Below are 22,663 nucleotides of genomic sequence, written 5' to 3' on the forward strand. Positions count from 1 at the left end.
CACCTCTTTTACATCTTTGCATGATGTGTGGTTTGGGGCCTTTTTTTATATCTGTCATCCTGTCTGCCACTGCAGTGCCACTCCTAGATGGGCGAGGTGTTTGTGCCGCACACTTGTGTCGCTTAGATTAGTCATACAGCCACCTCTGTGCAACCTTTTGGCATAAAAACAAAATTGTGAGGTGTTCAGAATAGACTGAAAATGAGTGGAAATGAATGTTATTGAAGTTAATATTACTGTAAGATCAAAATTACCCCCAAATTCTGTGATTTTAGCCGTTTTTATGTTTTTTTTTCAAAAATCATCCAGATCCAAAACACAAAAGGGTGGTTTTGGCAAAACCAATCCAAAACACGAGCGGGGAATTAGAACCAAAACATAAAACACGAAAAGTGCATGCCGTACATTTCTAGTATATATATATAGATCCGGAATAACGGCGGCACTCACGGCATACAATGAAGAGGCAGACGCAAGTCTGATATCAGCGTTTCAATGTTTAGTAAAACATTTTCGTCAGGATAAAAAATATATATATATATTTTTTTTTTTTTTTTTATTATTGCTAGCTATTTGCATCTTCGCTACGTCTCATGATTTACTGCTCTGGACAGGGTATCCCATCCAGATCATGGCAGTACCATGGCATGGTACCTGCTTTAGAAATAGGACAGGTGACATTTCTATGAGTGTGTAAAGACACTGATGGCATATATGAACAAAGTTTCAGTTAATTAGCAGTAGTGATGAGCGGGTTCGGATCCTCGGGATCCGACCCGCCCGAACTTCACCTTTTTTTTACACGGGTCCGAGCGACTCGGATCCTCCCGCCTTGCTCGGTTGACCCGAGCGCGCCCGAACGTCATCATCCCGCTGTCGGATTCTCGCGAGATTCGGATTCTATATAAGGAGCCGCGCGTCGCCGCCATTTTCACACGTGCATTGAGATTGATAGGGAGAGGACGTGGCTGGCGTCCTCTCCGTTATATTAGAAAAGAACAGAGTAAACTGAGTGACTTAGTTATGTGGGGAGGATTGGGGACGGGGAGCAGCTGTTAGGGAGTACAGTGCAGGGTTTACCACCAGTGAGTTAGTTTAATCCTTTGTTTCTCTGCCTTAAAAAAAACACTCCACCATATCTGTGCTCAGTGTGCTGCACTGCTGCATGATATATCTGTGCTGAGTGCACTGCTCACACTGCCTAATTGTGGGGACTGGGGAGCAGTTATAGCAGGAGTACAGTGCACAGTTTTGCTGACAGTGACCACCAGTCCAGTATACGTTTGTCTGCCTGAAAAACACTCCTGTGGTGTTTTTTTTTTTCTTCATACTAGTTTAGCAGTCTGCTGACAGTGTCCACCAGGTCCGTTATATACAGTATATTATATATATAAGCAGTACGGTAGGCCACGGCTGTACCTACCTCTGTGTCGTCAGTGCACTCGTCGTCCATAAGTAATATAATATAATACTATACTTACTATCCATCCATCTACAATATTGTATACCTAGCTGTGGTGGGTTTTTTTTTCTTCATACTAGTTTAGCAGTCTGCTGACAGTGTCCACCAGGTCCGTTATATACAGTATATTATATATATAAGCAGTACGGTAGGCCACGGCTGTACCTACCTCTGTGTCGTCAGTGCACTCGTCGTCCATAAGTAATATAATACTATACTTACTATCCATCCATCTACATTCTATACCTACCTGTGGTGGGTTTTTTTTCCTTCATACTAGTTTAGCAGTCTGCTGACAGTGTCCACCAGGTCCGTTATATACAGTATATTATATATATAAGCAGTACGGTAGGCCACGGCTGTACCTACCTCTGTGTCGTCAGTGCACTCGTCGTCCATAAGTAATATAATACTATACTTACTATCCATCCATCTACATTATTGTATACCTACCTGTGGTGTTTTTTTTTTCTTCATACTAATTTAGCAGTCTGCTGACAGTGTCCACCAGGTCCGTTATATACAGTATATTATATATATAAGCAGTACGGTAGGCCACGACTGTACCTACCTCTGTGTCGTCAGTCACTCGTCCTCCATAAGTAATATAATACTATACTATCCATCCATCTACATTGTATACCTGTGGTGGCTTTTAGTTGTGCGCATTAAAATATGGAGAACAGAAATGTGGAGGTTAAAAAAATAGGAAAAGATCAAGATCCACTTCCACCTCGTGCTGAAGCTGCTGCCACTAGTCATGGCCGAGACGATGAAATTCCATCAACGTCGTCTGCCAAGGCCAATGCCCAATGTCATAGTACAGAGCATGTAAAATCCAAAACACAAAAGATCAGTAAAAAAATGACCCAAAAATCAAAATTAAAAGCGTCTGAGGAGAAGCGTAAACTTGCCAATATGCCATTTACGACACGGAGTGGCAAGGAACGGCTGAGGCCCTGGCCTATGTTCATGGCTAGTGGTTCAGCTTCACATGAGGATGGAAGCACTCATCCTCTCACTAGAAAAAAGAAAAGACTTAAGCTGGCAAAAGCACAAATCCCAAAGGAGAGTCCAATTGTGTCGGATGCGATGCCTGACCTTCCCAACACTGGACGGGAAGAGCTTGCGCCTTCCACCACTTGCACGCCCCATGCAAGTGCTGGAAGGAGCACCCGCAGTCCAGTTCCTGATAGTCAAATTGAAGATGTCACTGTTGAAGTACACCAGGATGAGGATATGGGTGTTGCTGGCGCTGGGGAGGAAATTGACAAGGAGGATTCTGATGGTGAGGTGGTTTGTTTAAGTCAGGCACCCGGGGAGACACCTGTTGTCCGTGGGAGGAATATGGCCATTGACATGCCTGGTCAAAATACAAAAAAAATCAGCTCTTCAGTGTGGAATTATTTCAACAGAAATGCGGACAACTGGTGTCAAGCCGTGTGTTGCCTTTGTCAAGCTGTAATAAGTAGGGGTAAGGACGTTAACCACCTCGGAACATCCTCCCTTATACGTCACCTGCAGCGCATTCATAATAAGTCAGTGACAAGTTTAAAAACTTTGGGCGACAGCGGAAGCAGTCCACTGACCAGTAAATCCCTTCCTCTTGTAACCAAGCTCGCGCAAACCACACCACCAACTCCCTCAGTGTCAATTTCCTCCTTACCCAGGAAAGCCAATAGTCTTGCAGGCCATGTCACTGTCAAGTCTGACGAGTCCTCTCCTGCCTGGGATTCCTCCGATGCATCCTTGAGTGTAACGCCTACTGCTGCTGGCGCTGCTGTTGTTGCTGCTGGGAGTCGATCGTCATCCCAGAGGGGAAGTCGGAAGACCACTTGTACTACTTCCAGTAAGCAATTGACTGTCCAACAGTCCTTTGCGAGGAAGATGAAATATCACAGCAGTCATCCTGTTGCAAAGCGGATAACTGAGGCCTTGACAACTATGTTGGTATTAGACGTGCGTCCAGTATCCGCCGTTAGTTCACAGGGAACAAGACAATTGCTTGAGGTAGTGTGCCCCCGTTACCAAATACCATCTAGGTTCCACTTCTCTAGGCAGGCGATACCGAGAATGTACACGGACGTCAGAAAAAGACTCACCAGTGTCCTAAAAAATGCAGTTGTACCCAATGTCCACTTAACCACGGACATGTGGACAAGTGGAGCAGGGCAGACTCAGGACTACATGACTGTGACAGCCCACTAGGTAGATGTATTGCCTCCCGCTGCAAGAACAGCAGCGGCGGCACCAGTAGCAGCATCTCGCAAACGCCAACTCGTTCCTAGGCAGGCTACGCTTTGTATCACCGCTTTCCAGAATACGCACACAGCTGAAAACCTCTTACGGCAACTGAGGAAGATCATCGCAGAATGGCTTACCCCAATTGGACTCTCCTGGGGATTTGTGGCATCGGACAACGCCAGCAATATTGTGCGTGCATTACATCTGGGCAAATTCCAGCACGTCCCATGTTTTGCACATACCTTGAATTTGGTGGTGCAGAATTATTTAAAAAACGACAGGGGCGTGCAAGAGATGCTGTCGGTGGCCAGAAGAATTGCGGGCCACTTTCGGCGTACAGGCACCGCGTACAGAAGACTGGAGCACCACAAAAACACCTGAACCTTCCCTGCCATCATCTGAAGCAAGAGGTGGTAACGAGGTGGAATTCAACCCTCTATATGCTTCAGAGGATGGAGGAGCAGCAAAAGGCCATTCAAGCCTATACATCTGGACACAATATAGGCAAAGGAGGTGGAATGCACCTGTCTCAAGCGCAGTGGAGAATGATTTCAACGTTGTGCAAGGTTCTGCAACCTTTTGAACTTGCCACACGTGAAGTCAGTTCAGACACTGCCAGCCTGAGTCAGGTCATTCCCCTCATCAGGCTTTTGCAGAAGAAGCTGGAGGCATTGAAGGAGGAGCTAAAACAGAGCGATTCCGCTAGGCATGTGGGACTTGTGGATGGAGCCCTTCATTCGCTTAACCAGGATTCACGGGTGGTCAATCTGTTGAAATCAGAGCACTACATTTTGGCCACCGTGCTCGATCCTAGATTTAAAACCTACGTTGGATCTCTCTTTCCGGCAGACACAAGTCTGCAGAGGTTCAAAGAACTGCTGGTGAGAAAATTGTCAAGTCAAGCGGAACGCGACCCGTCAACATCTCCTCCTTCACATTCTCCCGCAACTGGGGGTGCGAGGAAAAGGCTACAAATTCCGAGCCCACCCGCTGGCGGTGATGCAGGGCAGTCTGGAGCGACTGCTGATGCTGACATCTGGTCCGGACTGAAGGACCTGCCAACGATTACTGACATGTCGTCTACTGTCACTGCATATGATTCTCTCACCATTGAAAGAATGGTGGAGGATTATATGAGTGACCGCATCCAAGTAGGCAAGTCAGACAGTCCGTACGTATACTGGCAGGAAAAAGAGGCAATTTGGAGGCCCTTGCACAAACTGGCTTTATTCTACCTAAGTTGCCCTCCCTCCAGTGTGTACTCCGAAAGAGTGTTTAGTGCCGCCGCTCAAATTGTCAGCAATCGGCGTACGAGGTTACTTCCAGAAAATGTGGAGAAGATGATGTTCATTAAAATTAATTATAATCAATTCCTCCATGGAGACATTCACCAGCAGCAATTGCCTCCAGAAAGTACACGGGGACCTGAGATGGTGGATTCCAGTGGGGACGAATTAATAATCTGTGAGGAGGGGGATGTACACAGTGAAAGGGGTGATGAATCGGACGATGATGATGAGGTGGACATCTTGCCTCTGTAGAGCCAGTATGTGCAAGGAGAGATTGATTGCTTCTTTTTTGGTGGGGGCCCAAACCAACCAGTCATTTCAGTCACAGTCGTGTGGCAGACCCTGTCGCTGAAATGATGGGTTCGTTAAAGTGTGCATGTCCTGTTTTTACAACATAAGGGTGGGTGGGAGGTCCCAAGGACAATTCCATCTTGCACCTCTTTTTTCTTTCATTTTTCTTTGCGTCATGTGCTGTTTGGGGAGTATTTTTTTAAGTGCCATCCTGTCTGACACTGCAGTGCCACTCCTAGATGGGCCAGGTGTTTGTGTCGGCCACTAGGGTCGCTTAGCTTAGTCATCACACAGCTACCTCATTGCGCCTCTTTTTTTCTTTGCGTCATGTGCTGTTTGGGGAGTATTTTTTGGAAGGGCCATCCTGCGTGACACTGCAGTGCCACTCCTAGATGGGCCAGGTGTTTGTGTCGGCCACTTGGGTCGCTTAGCTTAGTCACACAATGACTTTGGTGCAGCTCTTTTTTTCTTTGCATCATGTGCTGTTTGGGGACTATTTTTTTAAATGCCATCCTGTCTGACACTGCAGTGCCACTCCTAGATGGGCCAGGTGTTTGTGTCGGCCACTAGGGTCGCTTAGCTTTGTCGTCACACAGCTACCTCATTGCGCCTCTTTTTTTCTTTGCGTCATGTGCTGTTTGGGGAGTATTTTTTGGTAGGGCCATCCTGCGTGACACTGCAGTGCCACTCCTAGATGGGCCAGGTGTTTGTGTCGGCCACTAGGGTCGCTTAGCTTAGTCGTCACACAGCTACCTCATTGCGCCTCTTTTTTTCTTTGCGTCATGTGCTGTTTGGGGAATATTTTTGGAAGGGCCATCCTGCGTGACACTGCAGTGCCACTCCTAGATGGGCCAGGTGTTTGTGTCGGCCACTTGGGTCACTTAGCTTAGTCACACAACGACTTTGGTGCAGCTCTTTTTTTCTTTGCATCATGTGCTGTTTGGGGACTATTTTTTTAAGTGCCATCCTGTCTGACACTGCAGTGCCACTCCTAGATGGGCCAGGTGTTTGTGTCGGCCACTTGTGTCGCTTAGCTTAGTCACACAGCGACCTTGGTGCGCCTCTTTTTTTCTTTGCATCATGTGCTGTTTGGGGACTATTTTTTTGAAGTGCCATACTGCCTGACACTGCAGTGCCACTCCTAGATGGGCCAGGTGTTTGTGTCGGCCACTTGTGTCGCTTAGCTTAGCCATCCAGCGACCTCGGTGCAAATTTTAGGACTAAAAATAATATTGTGAGGTGTGAGGTGTTCAGAATAGACTGAAAATGAGTGGAAATTATGGTTATTGAGGTTAATAATACTATGGGATCAAAATGACCCCCAAATTCTATGATTTAAGCTGTTTTTTAGGGTTTTTTGAAAAAAACACCCGAATCCAAAACACACCCGAATCCGACAAAAAAAATTCGGTGAGGTTTTGCCAAAACGCGTTCGAACCCAAAACACGGCCACGGAACCGAACCCAAAACCAAAACACAAAACCCGAAAAATTTCAGGTGCACATCACTAATTAGCATAAGCTCTTCCTGTCTTTTCTGAGTTTTCTGGATCTCATTTACCTGGCCTATTGCAAGTCTTTTATGGCAAAGAGGAGTATCCAATTGCCTGCGATGCCACTTCGGCGCGTGAAAAACGCAGGATATTGCGATTAATGACCAATGGTCATTATAGCCTTATCCTATTACAGGCCATTTTCATTGGGCGTAAAACGGACCGCGATCGCGCAATAACACACATCGTTGATTATGCCTCAGTGGCTGAGGCACCACGAAGCATAATCCATGATAAGTGCCAGCATCGGGGCAAATAGTATAGCTCCCGGTGATACAATTACCCGCGGTCATCGACTGCAGGTAATTGGATACCACCCAAAGGCTGAAAATTGCTCTCCATTTGTATTTGCTATAAATTATGTATTATAAAGAGGAGAGCTTAGGTTAACAAGATGATAGCATGTAGTATAGTTTACTCGGAAAGGGAGCAAGTGCGAGTATTCCGTCCAGACTGTGCAATAATGCACCGGTAAGACTGGTTTTGCAGAGCAGTGCTAGAACAAGATTTCATTTTGCAGAATGAGATTATTGAATTGATTTAGGAATGTTCCTTCAATGTTATTATTAATTTAATCCTCAAATTGGGGTAAATCGAGCTGTATTTTAAGAGACCAACCAAAACCATTTTTAATGAATGGCGCAGTACTAAAGTGATAGAACTTAGACTTTGATTCTGCATATACGTTTGCACAGTGTCGATTATTCCACATCTCCACATACACTGTACTGTACTTAGAACTACCAAGATATGAGAGTAGCTGTGTAGCTCACAAACAAAGCATTCTCTGGTGCGTATACAATGAGTACGGCTCAGTGTGTTTAAAGTTAGAGTTCTGTTACCCACCTAACTTATAAAAGGGCCTAAAGCCTAACCCACCTAACCTATGGAGAGCCAATTGTTTTCTGGCTGCTACTGTAGGTGTGATCTACCTCCTACTAACTTCCCCTGCTGCATTATGGGGGTCATCCCGAGTTGTTCGCTTGCTAGCTGCTTTAAGCAGCCGTGCAAACGCATAGTTGCCACCCACGGGATAGTGTATTTTTGCTTTGCAAGTGTGCGAACGCCTTTGCAGCCGAGCGCAGCAAAAACATTTTGTGCAGTTTCAGAGTAGCTCTGCACTTACTCAGCCTTTGCGATCACTTCAGTCTTTTTGGTGCCGGAATTTACGTTAGACACCCGCCCAGCAAACGCCTGGAGACACCTGCGTTTTCCCAAACACTCCCAGAAAATGGTCAGTTGACACTCATAAATGCCCTCTTTCTGTCAATCACCTTGCGTTGGGCTGTGCGAATGGAATCTTCGCTAAACCCATTGCCCAGCACTGACCCTCTTTGTACTCGTACAGCGCGCCTGTGCATTGCGGTGCATACGCATGCGCTGTTTTGCCATTTTTTTACCTGACCGCTGCACTGAGAAAATCGGCAGCGAGCGATCAATTCGGAATGACCCCCTATATCTCTAAGGCAATGACTAGGTAAATTCTTACTTCTTAGCACTTGTTGTAGTGTCAGCATTTGAGTTGCCTTTCTTCTAAACCTGGCTAACCCCTCTCCAATACTGAGTGGGATGTCAGGCAATTTATTAACTGCTCCTGAAGGAGCCCAGTGCCAGGTAATAATCTGTACAATTGCAATAATTATTATTGTTATTATTATTATAATCCTTTATTTATATGGCGTCATAAAGATATGTTCGTGTCTTTATGTTTTATGTAATGCACACTCAACTCCTGTCTTAATATAATTGTATATTTTATTTGAAATGTCCCAATAAAAACTGTTTTACAAAAAAAAAAAAAGTTAAGGCTATAAGACCATCTCCAAGCATCTTGATAGTCCTGTGACTACAGATGAAAATATTCTAAAAAAAAAAATCTAAAGTCCACGGGACTTTGGCCAACCTCTCTGCATGCGGCCACAAGAGGAAATTTGAAGAATCGTGAGAATGGTAGAAAAGAGCCAAGGAAAACTTCCAAAGAGATACAAGATGAGCTCGACAGTCAAGGTATGTCACTGTCTGATCGCCCCATCCAATGCTGTTTGAGTGACAGTGGGCTCTATTGGAAAAGACACAGATGGACCCTACTTTTGAAAATATAAAAAATCTAAACTGGAATTTTCTAAAGTGCATGTATTCTTACAATGCTTCTGGGAGAACGTCCTTTGGACAGATGAGTCAAGTCAAACGTGGAATTTTTTGGCAAGTCACATTAGCTCTATGTGCACACATGAAAAATTAAGCTGTAAATGAATAGAGCACCATACCTACTATGAAATGGAGTCTTGGTTATGTTTTGGGGCTGCTTTGCTACATTTGGCACAGGGTACCTTGAATTTGTGCAGGACACAATGAAATAGCAAGACTATCTAGGCACTGCCCAGCATGAGAAAGCAATGTTTCAGTCACAGGTCATGGGTCCTCCAACAGGATAATGACATAACACACAGCTAAAAGCACCCAAGAATGTATAACAACAAAGCATTGGACTGTTCTGAAGTTGCCTTTGGGTAGTATTCAATTACCTGCGATCATTGATAGTGGGTAATTGTGTTGCCAGGGGCTATTCAATTAGCCCCGATAAGCCCACACGAGCTGTGACTTATCTGGGATTTTGTTTCACCTGCCTTAAGCGAAACCAAATCCCCGAAAATAGGCCCGCTGCTGTTTCTAGCGTAAACACAGAGGTTTCATTGAACCTGTGTGTTTTCAGGAGATTTTTTTTCTTCGGGCGACCAAATTGGATAGCCCACAGTGATCGCGGTGAGCGAAAAAAATTGTGGGTCCCAGGGAACCTTTTCTTAAAAAATTTGGGGTCCTATTCCACAATTTCTGGGTCCCATCACATATTATGGGGGATGAGGGCAGGCAGCAGTTGGGACAGTGCTGAGGGCAGGTAGCATTTAGGGTAAAGAGGTTTAAGGGCAAGCAGCAGCTGGAGTAGAACTGGGGGGCAGAGGCAGGGAGAAATTGGGGTGAGGGCAGGCAGTGCTGGGGGTAAGTGTAGAAAGCAATTGGGACAGTGCTGGGGGGAGGGGCTAGTGTCAAGCAGTGCTGTGTGTAGGTAGAGAGAAAGGGTAAATAGCAGCTGGGGCAGTACCGGATGGCAAGGAGCGGGATAGGGGCAAACAGTACTGGGGGTAGGGAGAGAGTAAAGGTAGATAGCAACTGAGGCAGTACTGGTGACAAGGAGGAGGGTATCTGCAGGCAGTGCTGGGGTTAGGGAGGGGGTAAGGGTAGATAGCAGTTACAGGGTTTTTAAAGTGGCCACCAGAAAAGGAGGGGTCTCTGTACTCCCGGAAAAAGTAGGTGTGGCCTTGCAAAAAGGGGCGGTAGGTGGTAAGGTGTGGTAGGTGACAGTGTGAGTGTGCGGGGACAGGTCTATAGGGTGCTGTTGTGGGCAGTGGTGCTTAGGTCTTAGGAACGTGGCCACTTGAAACGGGAGTGTGTCAGCATGATACGCCATCCGTTTCTCATCGCTCTGGGAGTATTTCTCTCTATACTATTCCAAATAAACCTTACCTACATGGTGGTTTCAGTGCAACGGAGAACCTTTGAAGAAATGGATCCTCCCTGGGCAGTGTCTTCAGTTCGTATTCACTATTCATGTAGGAGATCACCTAGACGGAAGCTGCCTGATTGTGTAGGAAACCAGTGCATCATCAAACAAAGGTTCACCCAGACTCATGCTCCCTGTGTCACTCCTGACTCCTGAATCCAGTCCAGCCTCTTGTGTCTCTCCTGCATTCCCTATGTGTGACTCTCTGCGTCCCCCCTGTGTGACTCTCTGCGTCCCCCCCGTGTGACTCTCTGCATCCCCCCCGTGTGACTCTCTGCGTCCCCCCCATGTGACTCTCTGCGTCCCCCCGCGTGACTCTCTGCCCCCCCCCAATGTGACTCCCTGCGTCCCCCCGTGTGCCTCTCTGCTAACTCCCCCTCAGTGCCTCTCTGCTTCCTCCCCCTCAGTGCCTCTCTGCTTTCCCCCCTCAGTGCCTCTCTGCGCCCCCCCGTGTGCCTCTCAGCTTCCTCCCCATGTGTGCCTCTCTGCATTCCCCCTGTGTGCCTCTTAGCTTCCTCCCCGTGTACCTCTTAGCTTCTTCCCCATGTGCCTCACTGTGTCCCCCTCTGCATTCCCCGTGTGCCTCTTAGCTTCCTCACCGTGTGCCTCTCTGTGTCCCCCCCCCGTTTGCCTCTCTGCATCCCCCCGTATGCCTCTCTGCGTCCCTCCCGTGTACCTCTCTCCGCACCCCCATGTGCCTCCCTTCATCCCCCCCTGTGTGTCTCTCAGCTTACTCCCCTTGAGCCTCTCTGCATTCTAACCCCCCCCCCTCCAAATGTCCTGGGCCCCAGGCACCACGCAAGTCAGGAGCCGTGCCTGCTCCAGCCACAGCTTATGGGGAAGGCCGGCCAGGGGGGTGGTCTTCAGTTTGCCGGCTGTCGGGATCCCGGTGCACAGTATACCGGCGCCGGAATCCCGACAGCCAGCATACCGACACTTTTTCACTTATTCTCCCTCCCCTGGAGGGAGAATAGATAGTGTGGCGTGCATAGCGTGCCAACATGCCCGCAGCATGGCGAGCGCAGTGAGCCTGCAAGGGGCTCATTTGCGCTCGCCCAGCTGTCGGTATGCCGGCGGTCGGGATTCCGGCGCCGGTATGCTGGTCGCCGGCATTCCCTACTACACCCGGCCAGGGTGCGGGGGGCTGATACTGCTGCACGTAGACCGGGCGCTGCTGGCGGCGTGCTAAACTGTGGCACCGCCTTCAGTATCACTTCTGCCAGGGGAGTAGCTGGCCGGGGTGACAGCTCTGAGATCTGGTGTCCGGGGCAGGTGGCTACGGACACAGTGTGCGGGTAGCAGCCCAGGGTCTGTAGGGGACTCAGTGTGTGACAGCGGCCAGGCGGCATCAGGTAACGGGCGGCGCGCAGTCGCTGGTTCTCCCGCAGCAGCTCCCTGGCGCGCAGCTCCTCCATGCGCCATCGCTCCCTGCACCTCTCCCTGTTCCCACATCACCACACACACCACTTATCCGGCCCTTCAGCTGCGGGCAATCTAGCTAGGGAACACTCAGTCGCAGGCAGACCGTGTCCTCGAGACCCACCCATTTTGAAAAAGTGAGTCTCCGGTCCCCAAAAGTGAGTAAAATACGAGCCACGGCGTGTTTTTGCGATCACTGTCCCAACAAACATTGGGGGTCATTCCAAGTTGATCGCAGCAGGAAATTTTTTAGCAGTTGGGCAAAACCATGGGGGTAATTCCAAGTTGATCGCAGCAGGAATTCTGTTAGCAATTGGGCAAAACCATGTGCACAGCAGGGGAGGCAGATTTAACATGTGCAGAGAGAGTTAGATTTGGGTGTGGTGTGTTCAATCTGCAATCTAAATTGCAGTGTAAAAATAAAGCAGCCAGTATTTACCCTGCACAGAAACAAAATAACCCACCCAAATCTACCTCTCTCTGCAATGTTATATCTGCCCCCCCTGCAATGCACATGGTTTTGCCCAACTGCTAAAAAATTTCCTGCTGCGATCAACTTGGAATTACCCCCATGGTTTTGCCCAACTGCTAACAAAATTCCTGCTGCGATCAACTCAGCATCACCCCCAATATCAGAAAAATCGCGTTTTTCGCTATTGATGTTTCTTCGCACCTAATTTAATACCCCCCTTAACCCGAATCCTATTGAACATCTGTTAAGTTAGTTTAACTTTCAGGGAAATGCAATACCTTATAATACTATGGTTCGGGCCGCTGCGGCCGTTGAATGCAAACAAATAACCCCTGCGATGTGTATGCACGTTGCGTATACACGCCGACATGCTATGCGCACGATACAGCGACACGTGTGGCTGAATACACCTTTATACCCAAACAAGAATGAAATGCGACACCAGTAGTATATGTTATGTTGTGGTCCAACGCAGCAACAATATATTTACTTAAAAGGGTATACACAGAAATACAACACAATCACAGCGAAGAGATACAACCAATAGTACATACCTTTGTTCGCCTGCGCCTCCCGGATCCGGTCCTCAGTCAGCCTTAGCAAGATGACCTTCAGAGAATAGACTGGGGCCAGTCAGGAGGCCTTGCTTTTATACAATAGTCCAAAACACAATACAAAGGGAACTGTAAGCTCTTCTTCCATAGGTCATGGGGCAGGTCATTTACAGTACATGAGGGGTCATAGGTTGGTTTGAATAGGTGGGCGATGCTTTGTCCAGGTGTACTTGCAGAGGTCCTCCATTGGGTTCCCGCCGAATATCACGAGTACAGTAGTTACTGTAAGTTCTGAATATTGTATTCCTGTGCATATCTATGCGCAGGAACATGCTATAATCTGCAAACTGTGATCGGAATGTAGCCCTTGAAATACTGTACATCTGGATACCAAACACTATGTCCTAACCTAGTTCTGTCCCCTCATATCCTGTAAAGCTGGATATCTCTATTGTTCTATTTCCTAAGTAAATGTAACTTGCTGGTGTGGTGTGTGGAGACTATGGTGGTCATTCCGAGTTGATCGCTAGCTGAAAATGTTCGCTGCGCAGCGTTGAAGCAAAAAAACGGCACTTCTGCGCATGCATATGCGGCACAATGCGCACGCGCGACGTATTTTCACAACGGACGATGTAGTTTTACACGAGGTCTAGCAAAGCTTTTCAGTCGCACTGCTGGCCGCAGAGTGATTGACAGGAAGGGGGTGTTTCTGGGTGTCAACTGACCGTTTTCAGGGAGTGTTAAAAAAAACTGCAGGCGTGCCAAGAAAAACGCAGGCGTGGTTGGGAGAACGCAGGGCGGGTTTGTGATGTCAAATCCAGAACAGTCTGAAGTCATCGCAAGCTAGGAGTAGGTCTGGAGCTACTCTGAACCTGCACAATTTTTTTTGTAGTCGCTCTGCGATCCTTTCGTTCGCACTTCTGCTAAGCTAAAATACACTCCCAGTGGGAGGCGGCTTAGCGTTTGCACGACTGCTAAAAACTGCTAGCAAGCGATCAACTCGGAATGACCACCTATGTGTAAATTGTGCATTATATGAATTTACTATTAAATATGTCTTTGTGGCTCTACTATGCGAACACATATGCTACCGTATTCACTCATACCATGTGCTAATACGCACGGCTTCGTGAGCCAATGTACGCAGCGTGCGGGTATGCGCACACACGGCAGAACATTAGTGTTCACTCTAGGAGTGAAAAGGGGCAGGGCGCCGGACTACGGGGGCACATGTGCGCGCGGGGCGCGGCCACGCAAATTAGGGGGGCGTGGCCACGTCTCCGTCATTTTAGGGTGCGGTGCGGCCCACAGACGCTACTATAGAGAGCGTCTGTGGCCGGCGACGTCACTGTTGGGGGCGTGCCCAGCACCTCCGTCGGTGCTGGGCTTCCCCCAGCCCTCTCCCAATGCGTGAATGGATGCCGTGCGCATGCGCACGGCATCTATACACGCCGGGAGGGCAGGGAGCGGGCGGCTGTTCTAGCAGGGCGCCGCAAAAGGGGCAGGGCGGGTTTTGCCTGTTAAAAAACGGGCAGGGCGCGGCGCCCTGCTAAAACAGCCTAGAGTGAACACTAAACATGTGCACGCGCAGAGACCACTCTGTGTGGTGTTTGCACGTGTAGTGTGTTTGTGTAATATTTTCGACTTCGACACATCTATGGGAAAAGCTGAAACATGCATGTTTGTCCAAATACACATTTTTTTGGTTACTTTTTGTCTTAGCTGCAAGGTGGAGGTCTACTCTTTAAAAACATCTGCAGGTAAGCCTCATAACAGAAAGCATTAAACATGAATAATATGTATGTTATGTTTAAATTTCTGAGGGCTAGATTCAGCTTGGGGCGAGTTCTGTCATGTGATTTGAATATACCACATTATTTTAACATACAATTCCATAGTAAACATAGTAATCTGACATACAGTAGTGACATGTTTACAGCTTATCATAGTGAGAAACTACTGTACGTATGCTGCAGGGACGTGCGGTGAGCTAAATGGCTCAGGAGGCACTGGCTAGCACCACAGAGGATGATTTACCGCAAGGCAACCAAAGCAGCTGCTCAGGGCCTTGTTAGTCTCAGGGGGCCCACCGACAAGGCTGTATACAGGGCATTTCTGGCAGACCACGAGCTCCACCAAAATTGTCCAAGAGCTGAGCTGGCTAAATACTCCCAGCAGGCTGTCGGTGATTAGACAGCTGTTGGGTGCCTGCCCCAGTGCATGCCTGTGTCCCCAGTCCTGCAGTACCATACCTCCCAACGGGATCAGTACTAAATGCCGCCGGCCGGAATCCCGGCGGTCGGAATCCCGACGCCGGAATCCCGACCACACAATCCCGACAGGGGTGGCGAGCGGAACGCAGCCCCTTGCGAGCTCGCTTCGCTCGCCACGCTGCGGGCACGGTGCCTCGCTACGTTCGGCACACTATTATATTCTCCCTCTATGGGTGTCGTGGACACCCACGGAGGGAGAATATGTCGGGATTGTGGTGGTCGGGATTGTGGCGGTCGAGATTCCGGCGTCGGTATTTCGACCGCCGGGATTCCGGCCGGCGGCATTTTGACCGCATCCCCTCCCAACTGTCGCGATTTTTGCTTGACAGTCACATTTTTTCGGAACTGTCCCACCCACGGGCCGCAGTGTCCCGCGGTGGGGGTAAGGGGGGGGGGGGGGGTCAGTTGGGAGGGTCCTGTCAGTCACTGCACCGCACAGCATCTATTCATAAGAGATGGAGGGAAAGGGGGCATGCCAGCAGCTCACAGAGCGCTTGCCATGCCCCCATAGTGATGAAAAAGCCACACACCCTTTTCGGGTGGGCACGGCTTTGACACGCCATAGTGTCCCTCTTGCTCTTCTCCCAAAGTTGGAAGGTATGCAGTACTGTGGGTATGACCAGTCATGACACATATGTGTATGACGACAGATGCTTAGAGGTCTATTTATTTACATTATTTTAGTATCACCTGAATATATTAAAGGGCATTTTGAGCAGTTTTCATGAAAAACTGCCCCAAACCCTTTAATTCACTTTTTTTTTAGTAAGCCACCTCGCATTCACCATACTTATAATAGGAAATGCGATCTGACCAGATTTACTTTAAAAAAAAATGTGAAAAAATACAGCAGTGTGCCCTGTGATAATCTCGCCAGCTCAGGCTGACGAGATCACAGGGCAGCACTGCGATAGGCAGGCATTCGCCCAGCTTTCTCTGCCCTTGGCAGAGAAAGCTGAGCGGGGAGAGGGCTCCAGTGATCAGCTATGTGTGTCCATCGGATCAAAGTGTTAAAAGAAAGGGAAAAAAAAGGAAAAAAACCCCGAAAACATATTCACCTGTCCAGGGAGTTGGTGTCCGCTGCTCCAGTGAGCGCTGATGGGCGCCGGGTCCCCCATATGCTGCGCTGTAACCCTGGTGGAGTAAAGTGATGCTGCAAAGCGGCAGCACACTCTACAGCAACGGGGGTCACCACAGCACACAGGATTTGGCGCCTGGCAGCCCAGCAGAAGCAGTGCGGACCGGCACCCTGGACAGGTGAGTATATAATCCTGCTGTGGGGGGGGGGGTCCTCCGCGGCGCGTGGGGGTAGTCGCGACAGGGGGGGAGTGTCGACCAAGCAGCAGCAGTAGTAGCGATGTCGGCGGGGTCGGCGCATGCACAGCAGGACATCAGGGTATTTTTTCCGTACAGTACCCCGATGATGCTGCGAAGAGGCATCGCAGGGACAGAGCTTGACCGCAAGCTCTGTCCCTGCATGCGATAATTGATACATTCCTGCGACGTAAGCAATTATCACAGTGTGAGTTTGGCCGATTTTATCACATGACATCTGGATGGTGAGAAATAGGCCCCTTAGAGAGAAGAGCCAGGATGTGCACAGAAAAAATACATGAGTTCATCCAGTGTACTTTATTACAGTTTTTTTTTACATTTTATGTAACATCCACCTACTGTACTTCAAATTAGAGATGAGCGGGTTCGGATCACTGAGATCCGAACCCTACCGAACCTCCCTACCCGAGTCCGGATCCAAGTCAGGCTTGGGTTTTACCGCCTGACTTGGAAACCAGAACGAGGCAAAACGTCATCATCCTGCTGTCGGATTCTCGCGTGATCGCGCGTCCCCGCCATTTTCACTCCGGCATTGGAGAGTGTACAGAGAGGACGTGTCTCCGTTCTCTCAGTGTCCGTGTCTTGTGCTGCATCTGTCCAGTGACTCCAGTCACAGTGCTTGTGTCCTCTTGCTGCCATATGCCCAGTGCTGCTGTATAGGGTGCTGTGTTGTGCTGCATCAGTTCAATGGTGGTGTATTGTGCTGCATCAGTCCAGTGGTAGTGACCTGTGCATCAGCCATCAGTCATTCCAGTGACCAGTCACAGTGGTATCCTCTGCTGCCATATGTCCAGTGCTGCTGTTTAATAATAACAAGTCCCTTACAGTGTTGCTGTGTTGTCCTGCATCAGACCAGTGGTAGTGTCCTGTGCATCAGCCATCAGTCATTCCACTGACCAGTGACCAGTCACAGTGGTATCCTCTGCTGCCATATGTCCAGTGCTGCTGTTTAATAATAATAACAAGTCCCTTACAGTGTTGCTGTGTTGTCCTGCATCAGACCAGTGGTAGTGTCCTGTGCATCAGCCATCAGTCATTCCAGTGACCAGTCACAGTGGTATCCTCTTCTGCCATATGTCCAGTGCTGCTGTATAATAATAACAAGTCCCTTACAGTGTTGCTGTGTTGTCCTGCATCAGACCAGTGGTAGCATACCTCCCAACATTTCATTTCACTAAAGAGGAACACTTCAGTTATGCACGCGCATAGCGCGCGTGACAGCGGCAAAAGTGGGTGTGGTCTATTCAAAAGGGGTGTGGCTTCACGGCAGTGCCGCAATCGCTGGTCATGCCCCCCATTTTTCGTCACTGAGGGGGCATGTCCAGCGCTCTGTGAGCTGGTGGCATGCCCCCTCTCCTCTGTCTCCATTGAATAGATGCTATTCAACGCTGCTCTGCTAGGCAGTGCAGTGATTGACAGGTGCCTCCCAACTCCCCCCCTTCCTTCCCCTTCCCCACCGCCGGACACTGCGGCCCGCGGGTGGGACAGCGGGACAGACCCAAAAAAACGGGACTGTCCCGCGGAAATCGGGACAGTTGATAGGTATGGTGGTAGTGTCCTGTGCATCAGTCAGTCCAGTGACCAGTCACATTGGTATCCTCTGCTGCCATATGTCCAGTGCTGCTGTATAAGTCCAGTCCATTGCAGTGGTGCTGTGTTGTCCTGCATCAGTCCAGTGGTGGTGTCCCTGTGCTGCTGTATATGTCTAGTGGTACTGCCGTCAGGGCCGGTGCAAGGTTGCTAGGCACCCTAGGCAAAGCTACAGAATACTGCCCCTGCATAAATGTACTAATGCGGGATGAGAATGTGCCATGAGAGGTGCGAGATCCAGTGCCGCTGCCGGCATTTCAACGCCACTGCAACAGCAACTTGCACCCTTCACCTTTAATTGGATTCCCCCTTAAAGTATACAACATTCTCGGGGGGAGGGGGTACATTACCTTAATACTTGCTGTCAAATCCTATCTTCACTGCTTTCTTCAGTCAGGTTAGCTCTGCTGGTTACTCACTGATCTGCCTGAGCTGTCACCTATAGGAGGAGCCATAGTGCAGCAGCATTCCACTAGGTGATGGACCTCTGCCATTTAGATAAAAAGCAGCGCCAGTGACCGGAATAATCGGGCCAAGTATACTGTTGTCTCCGAGGTCCCCTATCTCAACCCAGCACTCCCACCCATGCACGCCTTCCCCAGAGCACCTATAGATGATGTGCTGATGTGTGGCAGCTGGCAATCATCTGGCAGTGCAGCGGTGGTTGCTCAGCTACTTCTAGGCGGCCGCAGCGGGATCCCAAGAGGCAGGGACAGAGAAGCGCCAGAGCTGCACGTCAGCATGCCCTTTATACTGTATATTTGTGTCTATTTAATGGTGCATCAGGTGTCACTGCAGCTGTGGAACACGGTCCTGGCTGCAGTGCTCAGCTTGCTGTGTCTACTCAATGCTGCCTTCCCTGGTATCCCAGAGCTACTGGTTCCCATTATACAGCCCACATCCTCTGGACCCGACATTTCACAGTGCACCAAGCGCCAATTGGTGCAATTAAACTTTTTGCCACAGCACTGTATTGTAACAATGGTAGATGTCTATACCGGTCTCACCAGTATGTAGCAACTCAATTTCTCTCGTTCAGCGCACTGGGGTAAACCTGATTGTCTGCCTGCAGTGCTGTCGAATCGCTGCGTTGGGAGGCGGTGGTCCTGGGCCCCTTGCAGGCAGCTCTGCTCTCACACATAGCACTGCAGTTCAGGGGCTAAGTCCCGGCTGCAGCGGCCTCCTACAAACCGCCCGCTAGTGCAGCTTGCAAGGCGTTAACACATGCATCACCGTAGCCGCCAGAGATGGTGTGGGGCTGTGGCACAGCGAAAAACATTTAAATAAACATTTTTACACACCTGGCGCTGGTAATACATGTTGTTACTGGCACCTAGGGACCCCTAAACATTTTGGACCATTCCAAGACTCAGGGTCCCTTGGTACCTTGTTGCCGGGGCTGACAAAGGGGAGGGGTGTGCAGAATGCAATATGGAGAGAAACATGGAGAGGGGAGGAAATAGGAAGGATGGACAAATGTATTATATGCTACATAGCATGGGTCCCAACTCCTGAGGGAGTGGGAGACCTGCCACCATTAATTACAAAACAAAGGGTGCAGCACACAGCAATCATTACAAAATATAGGTCCCCCATTGGTGTACATTGTTGGTAGAGATAGCGACTGGACCCCTTTCTCCCTGTCTGTGAGGTTTCACTCATGCTGGGAGTGAGGGAGAGTCTGCAACTACTTGTCAATATACAAGTGTCTTTAAAAGTGTTTGAATACACTTATAAAGTGGCAAGTACTTTGCAGCCTGTCCCTCACTCCCAGCATGCGATCTGCAAACAGGGAGAGATCAGGTTACTCACTCACTGAAGCAGCCGACCCACCCGAAGGGCAGCAGTAGCTCCTGTCCTGATAAAATATATACGGTACAGCAGAGCCAGTCTCATGTCATGATCTCCATCCTGTAGTAGCCTCACCATGTCTCCGTACATGTGCTCCCCCCCTCCCCCTTGCACTGCCACTGAGGTCACTTGCCCAGCCTGACCCATCAACATTACGCCTCCGGCGGCAGGTACTCTACCCAGGGTGTGTGCAGCAGAGGCGACCCCTTGTGCAGGTGCCTCACAGTGATTGTCGTGTATACATGTTGCGACCATGAAGGGTGGAAAAGGCGGGGGGGGGGGGGGGATTTATGCGGATGCTATCGCAGGGAGAGAGGGGTGGAGGGGGGGATTGCAGAGAGAGGATCAGACAGTGGTGTAATTCAACTGTACAGAGAACTTGCTTATCACCACCATGCTGCTTACTTTATGTGCATAAAACCGATGGGTTACACTTACTATGCTAGCTGGTTACAGTTAAACGGCCGTGACATCCCTGCTCCTCGTCTCTTAAGGAAGAGGAGCCGCTCAGCTAATGAAATAAAGGAAGCATTCATCGGTAGCGTGCAGCGACGCCCTCCAGTGGCAGCCGCCCATAGGCAGCTGCCTAAAGCTGCCTAGTGGTGGCGCCGGCCCTGACTGCCGTATATATGTCCAGTGATCCTGCTGTATATGTCCAGTGGTACTGCCGTATATGTTCAGCGGTACTGCTGTATAAATCCAGTGATCCTGCCGTTTAATTCCAGTGATCGTGCCGTATAAGTCCAGTCCAGTGGTGCTGTCTTGTGCTGCCATAAGTCCAGTGGTGGTGTCCTGTGCTGTATATTATTTACTCCAAATAAAAGGGTTATATACATTACATATACAGGTTGAGTATCCCATATTCAAATATTCCGAAATACAGACTTTTTTCAGTGAAACTGAGATAGTGAAACCTTTGTTTTCTAAATGGCTCAATGTACACTAACTTTGTTTAATACACAAAGGACCTACCGTATATACTCGAGTATAAGCCGACTTTTTCAGCACTTTTTTTTGTGCTGAAAAAGCCACCTCGGCTTATACTCGAGTCAGCGCAGGCAGAGGCAGAGCAGTGTGAAGGAGGGACATGGAGCGCACAGCGCGCGGCGCTCCTGTGTCCCTCCTGCATCTCCGGCGGCAGCAGCGGCGGTTCTATTACAGGAAATACCCGTTCGTGACCTCTGATCACGAACCGGCACTTCCTATAATAGACCCGCCGCGGCCGCCGAAGATGCAGGAGGGACACAGGAGAGCCGCGCACGCTGTGTGCTTCGTGTCCCTCCAGAAGACAGCGCGGGATCGACGGAGGGGTAAGTAACAGCACTGTGGGGCATACCTGGCACTTGGGGAGGGAACGTATCTGGCAGCACTGTGGGGGCATATCTGGCAGCACTGTGGGGGCATATCTGGCAGCACTGTGGGGGCATAACTGGCAGCACTGTGGGGGCATAACTGGCAGCACTGTGGGGGCATATCTGGCAGCACTGTGGGGGCATAACTGGCAGCACTGTGGGGGCATATCTGGCAGCACTGTGGGGGCATATCTGGCAGCACTGTGGGGGCATAACTGGCAGCACTGTGGGGGCATATCTGGCAGCACTGTGGGGGCATATCTGGCAGCACTGTGGGGGCATATCTGGCAGCACTGTGGGGGCATATCTGGCAGCACTGTGGGGGCATATCTGGCAGCACTGTGGGGGCATATCTGGCAGCACTGTGGGGGCATAACTGGCAGCACTGTGGGGGCATATCTGGCAGCACTGTGGGGGCATATCTGGCAGCACTGTGGGGGCATATCTGGCAGCACTGTGGGGGCATATCTGGCAGCACTGTGGGGGCATAACTGGCAGCACTGTGGGGGCATATCTGGCAGCACTGTGGGGGCATATCTGGCAGCACTGTGGGGGCATATCTGGCACTATGAGGGCATATCTGGCACTGAGGGCTGTGTACGGCTAGAGCTGCATTTCCCACCCTAGGCTTATACTCGAGTCAATAAGTTTTCCCAGGTTTTTGTGGTAGAATTAGGTGCCTCGGCTTATATTCGGGTCGACTTATACTCGAGTATATACGGTAATTCAGAGTTGATCGCAGCAGCAAATTTGTTAACAGTTGGGCAAAACCATGTGCACTGCAGGGGGGCAGATATAACATGTGCAGAGAGAGAGTTAGATTTGGGTGGGGTGTGTTCAAACTGAAATCTAATTTGCAGTGTAAAAATAAAACAGCCAGCATTTACCATGCACAGAAACAATATTGGCCCTCATTCCGAGTTGTTCGCTCGCTAGCTGCTTTTAGCAGCATTGCACACGCTAAGCCGCCGCCCTCTGGGAGTGTATCTTAGCATAGCAGAATTGCGAACGAAAGATTAGCAGATTTGCGAATAGAAAATTCTTAGCAGTTTCTGAGTAGCTCCAGACTTACTCAGCCATTGCGATCAGTTCAGTCAGTTTCGTTCCTGGTTTGACGTCACAAACACACCCAGCGTTCGCCCAGAAACTCCCCCGTTTCTTCAGACACTCCCGCGTTTTTCCCAGAATCGTTTTTTCGCACACTCCCATAAAACGGCCATTTTCCGCCCAGAAACACCCACTTCCTGTCAAACACACTCCGATCACCAGAACGATGAAAAATCCTTGTTATGCCGTGAGTAAAATACCTAACTTTTGAGTAAAATAACTAAGCGCATGCGCTCTGCGAACCTTGCGCATGCGCAGTAAGTGACTAATCGCAATATAGCGAAAGTCGGCAACGAGCGAACAACTCGGAATG

Source organism: Pseudophryne corroboree, chromosome 1 (genome assembly GCF_028390025.1).
Source record: "Pseudophryne corroboree isolate aPseCor3 chromosome 1, aPseCor3.hap2, whole genome shotgun sequence".
Taxonomy (NCBI): Eukaryota; Metazoa; Chordata; class Amphibia; order Anura; family Myobatrachidae; genus Pseudophryne; species Pseudophryne corroboree.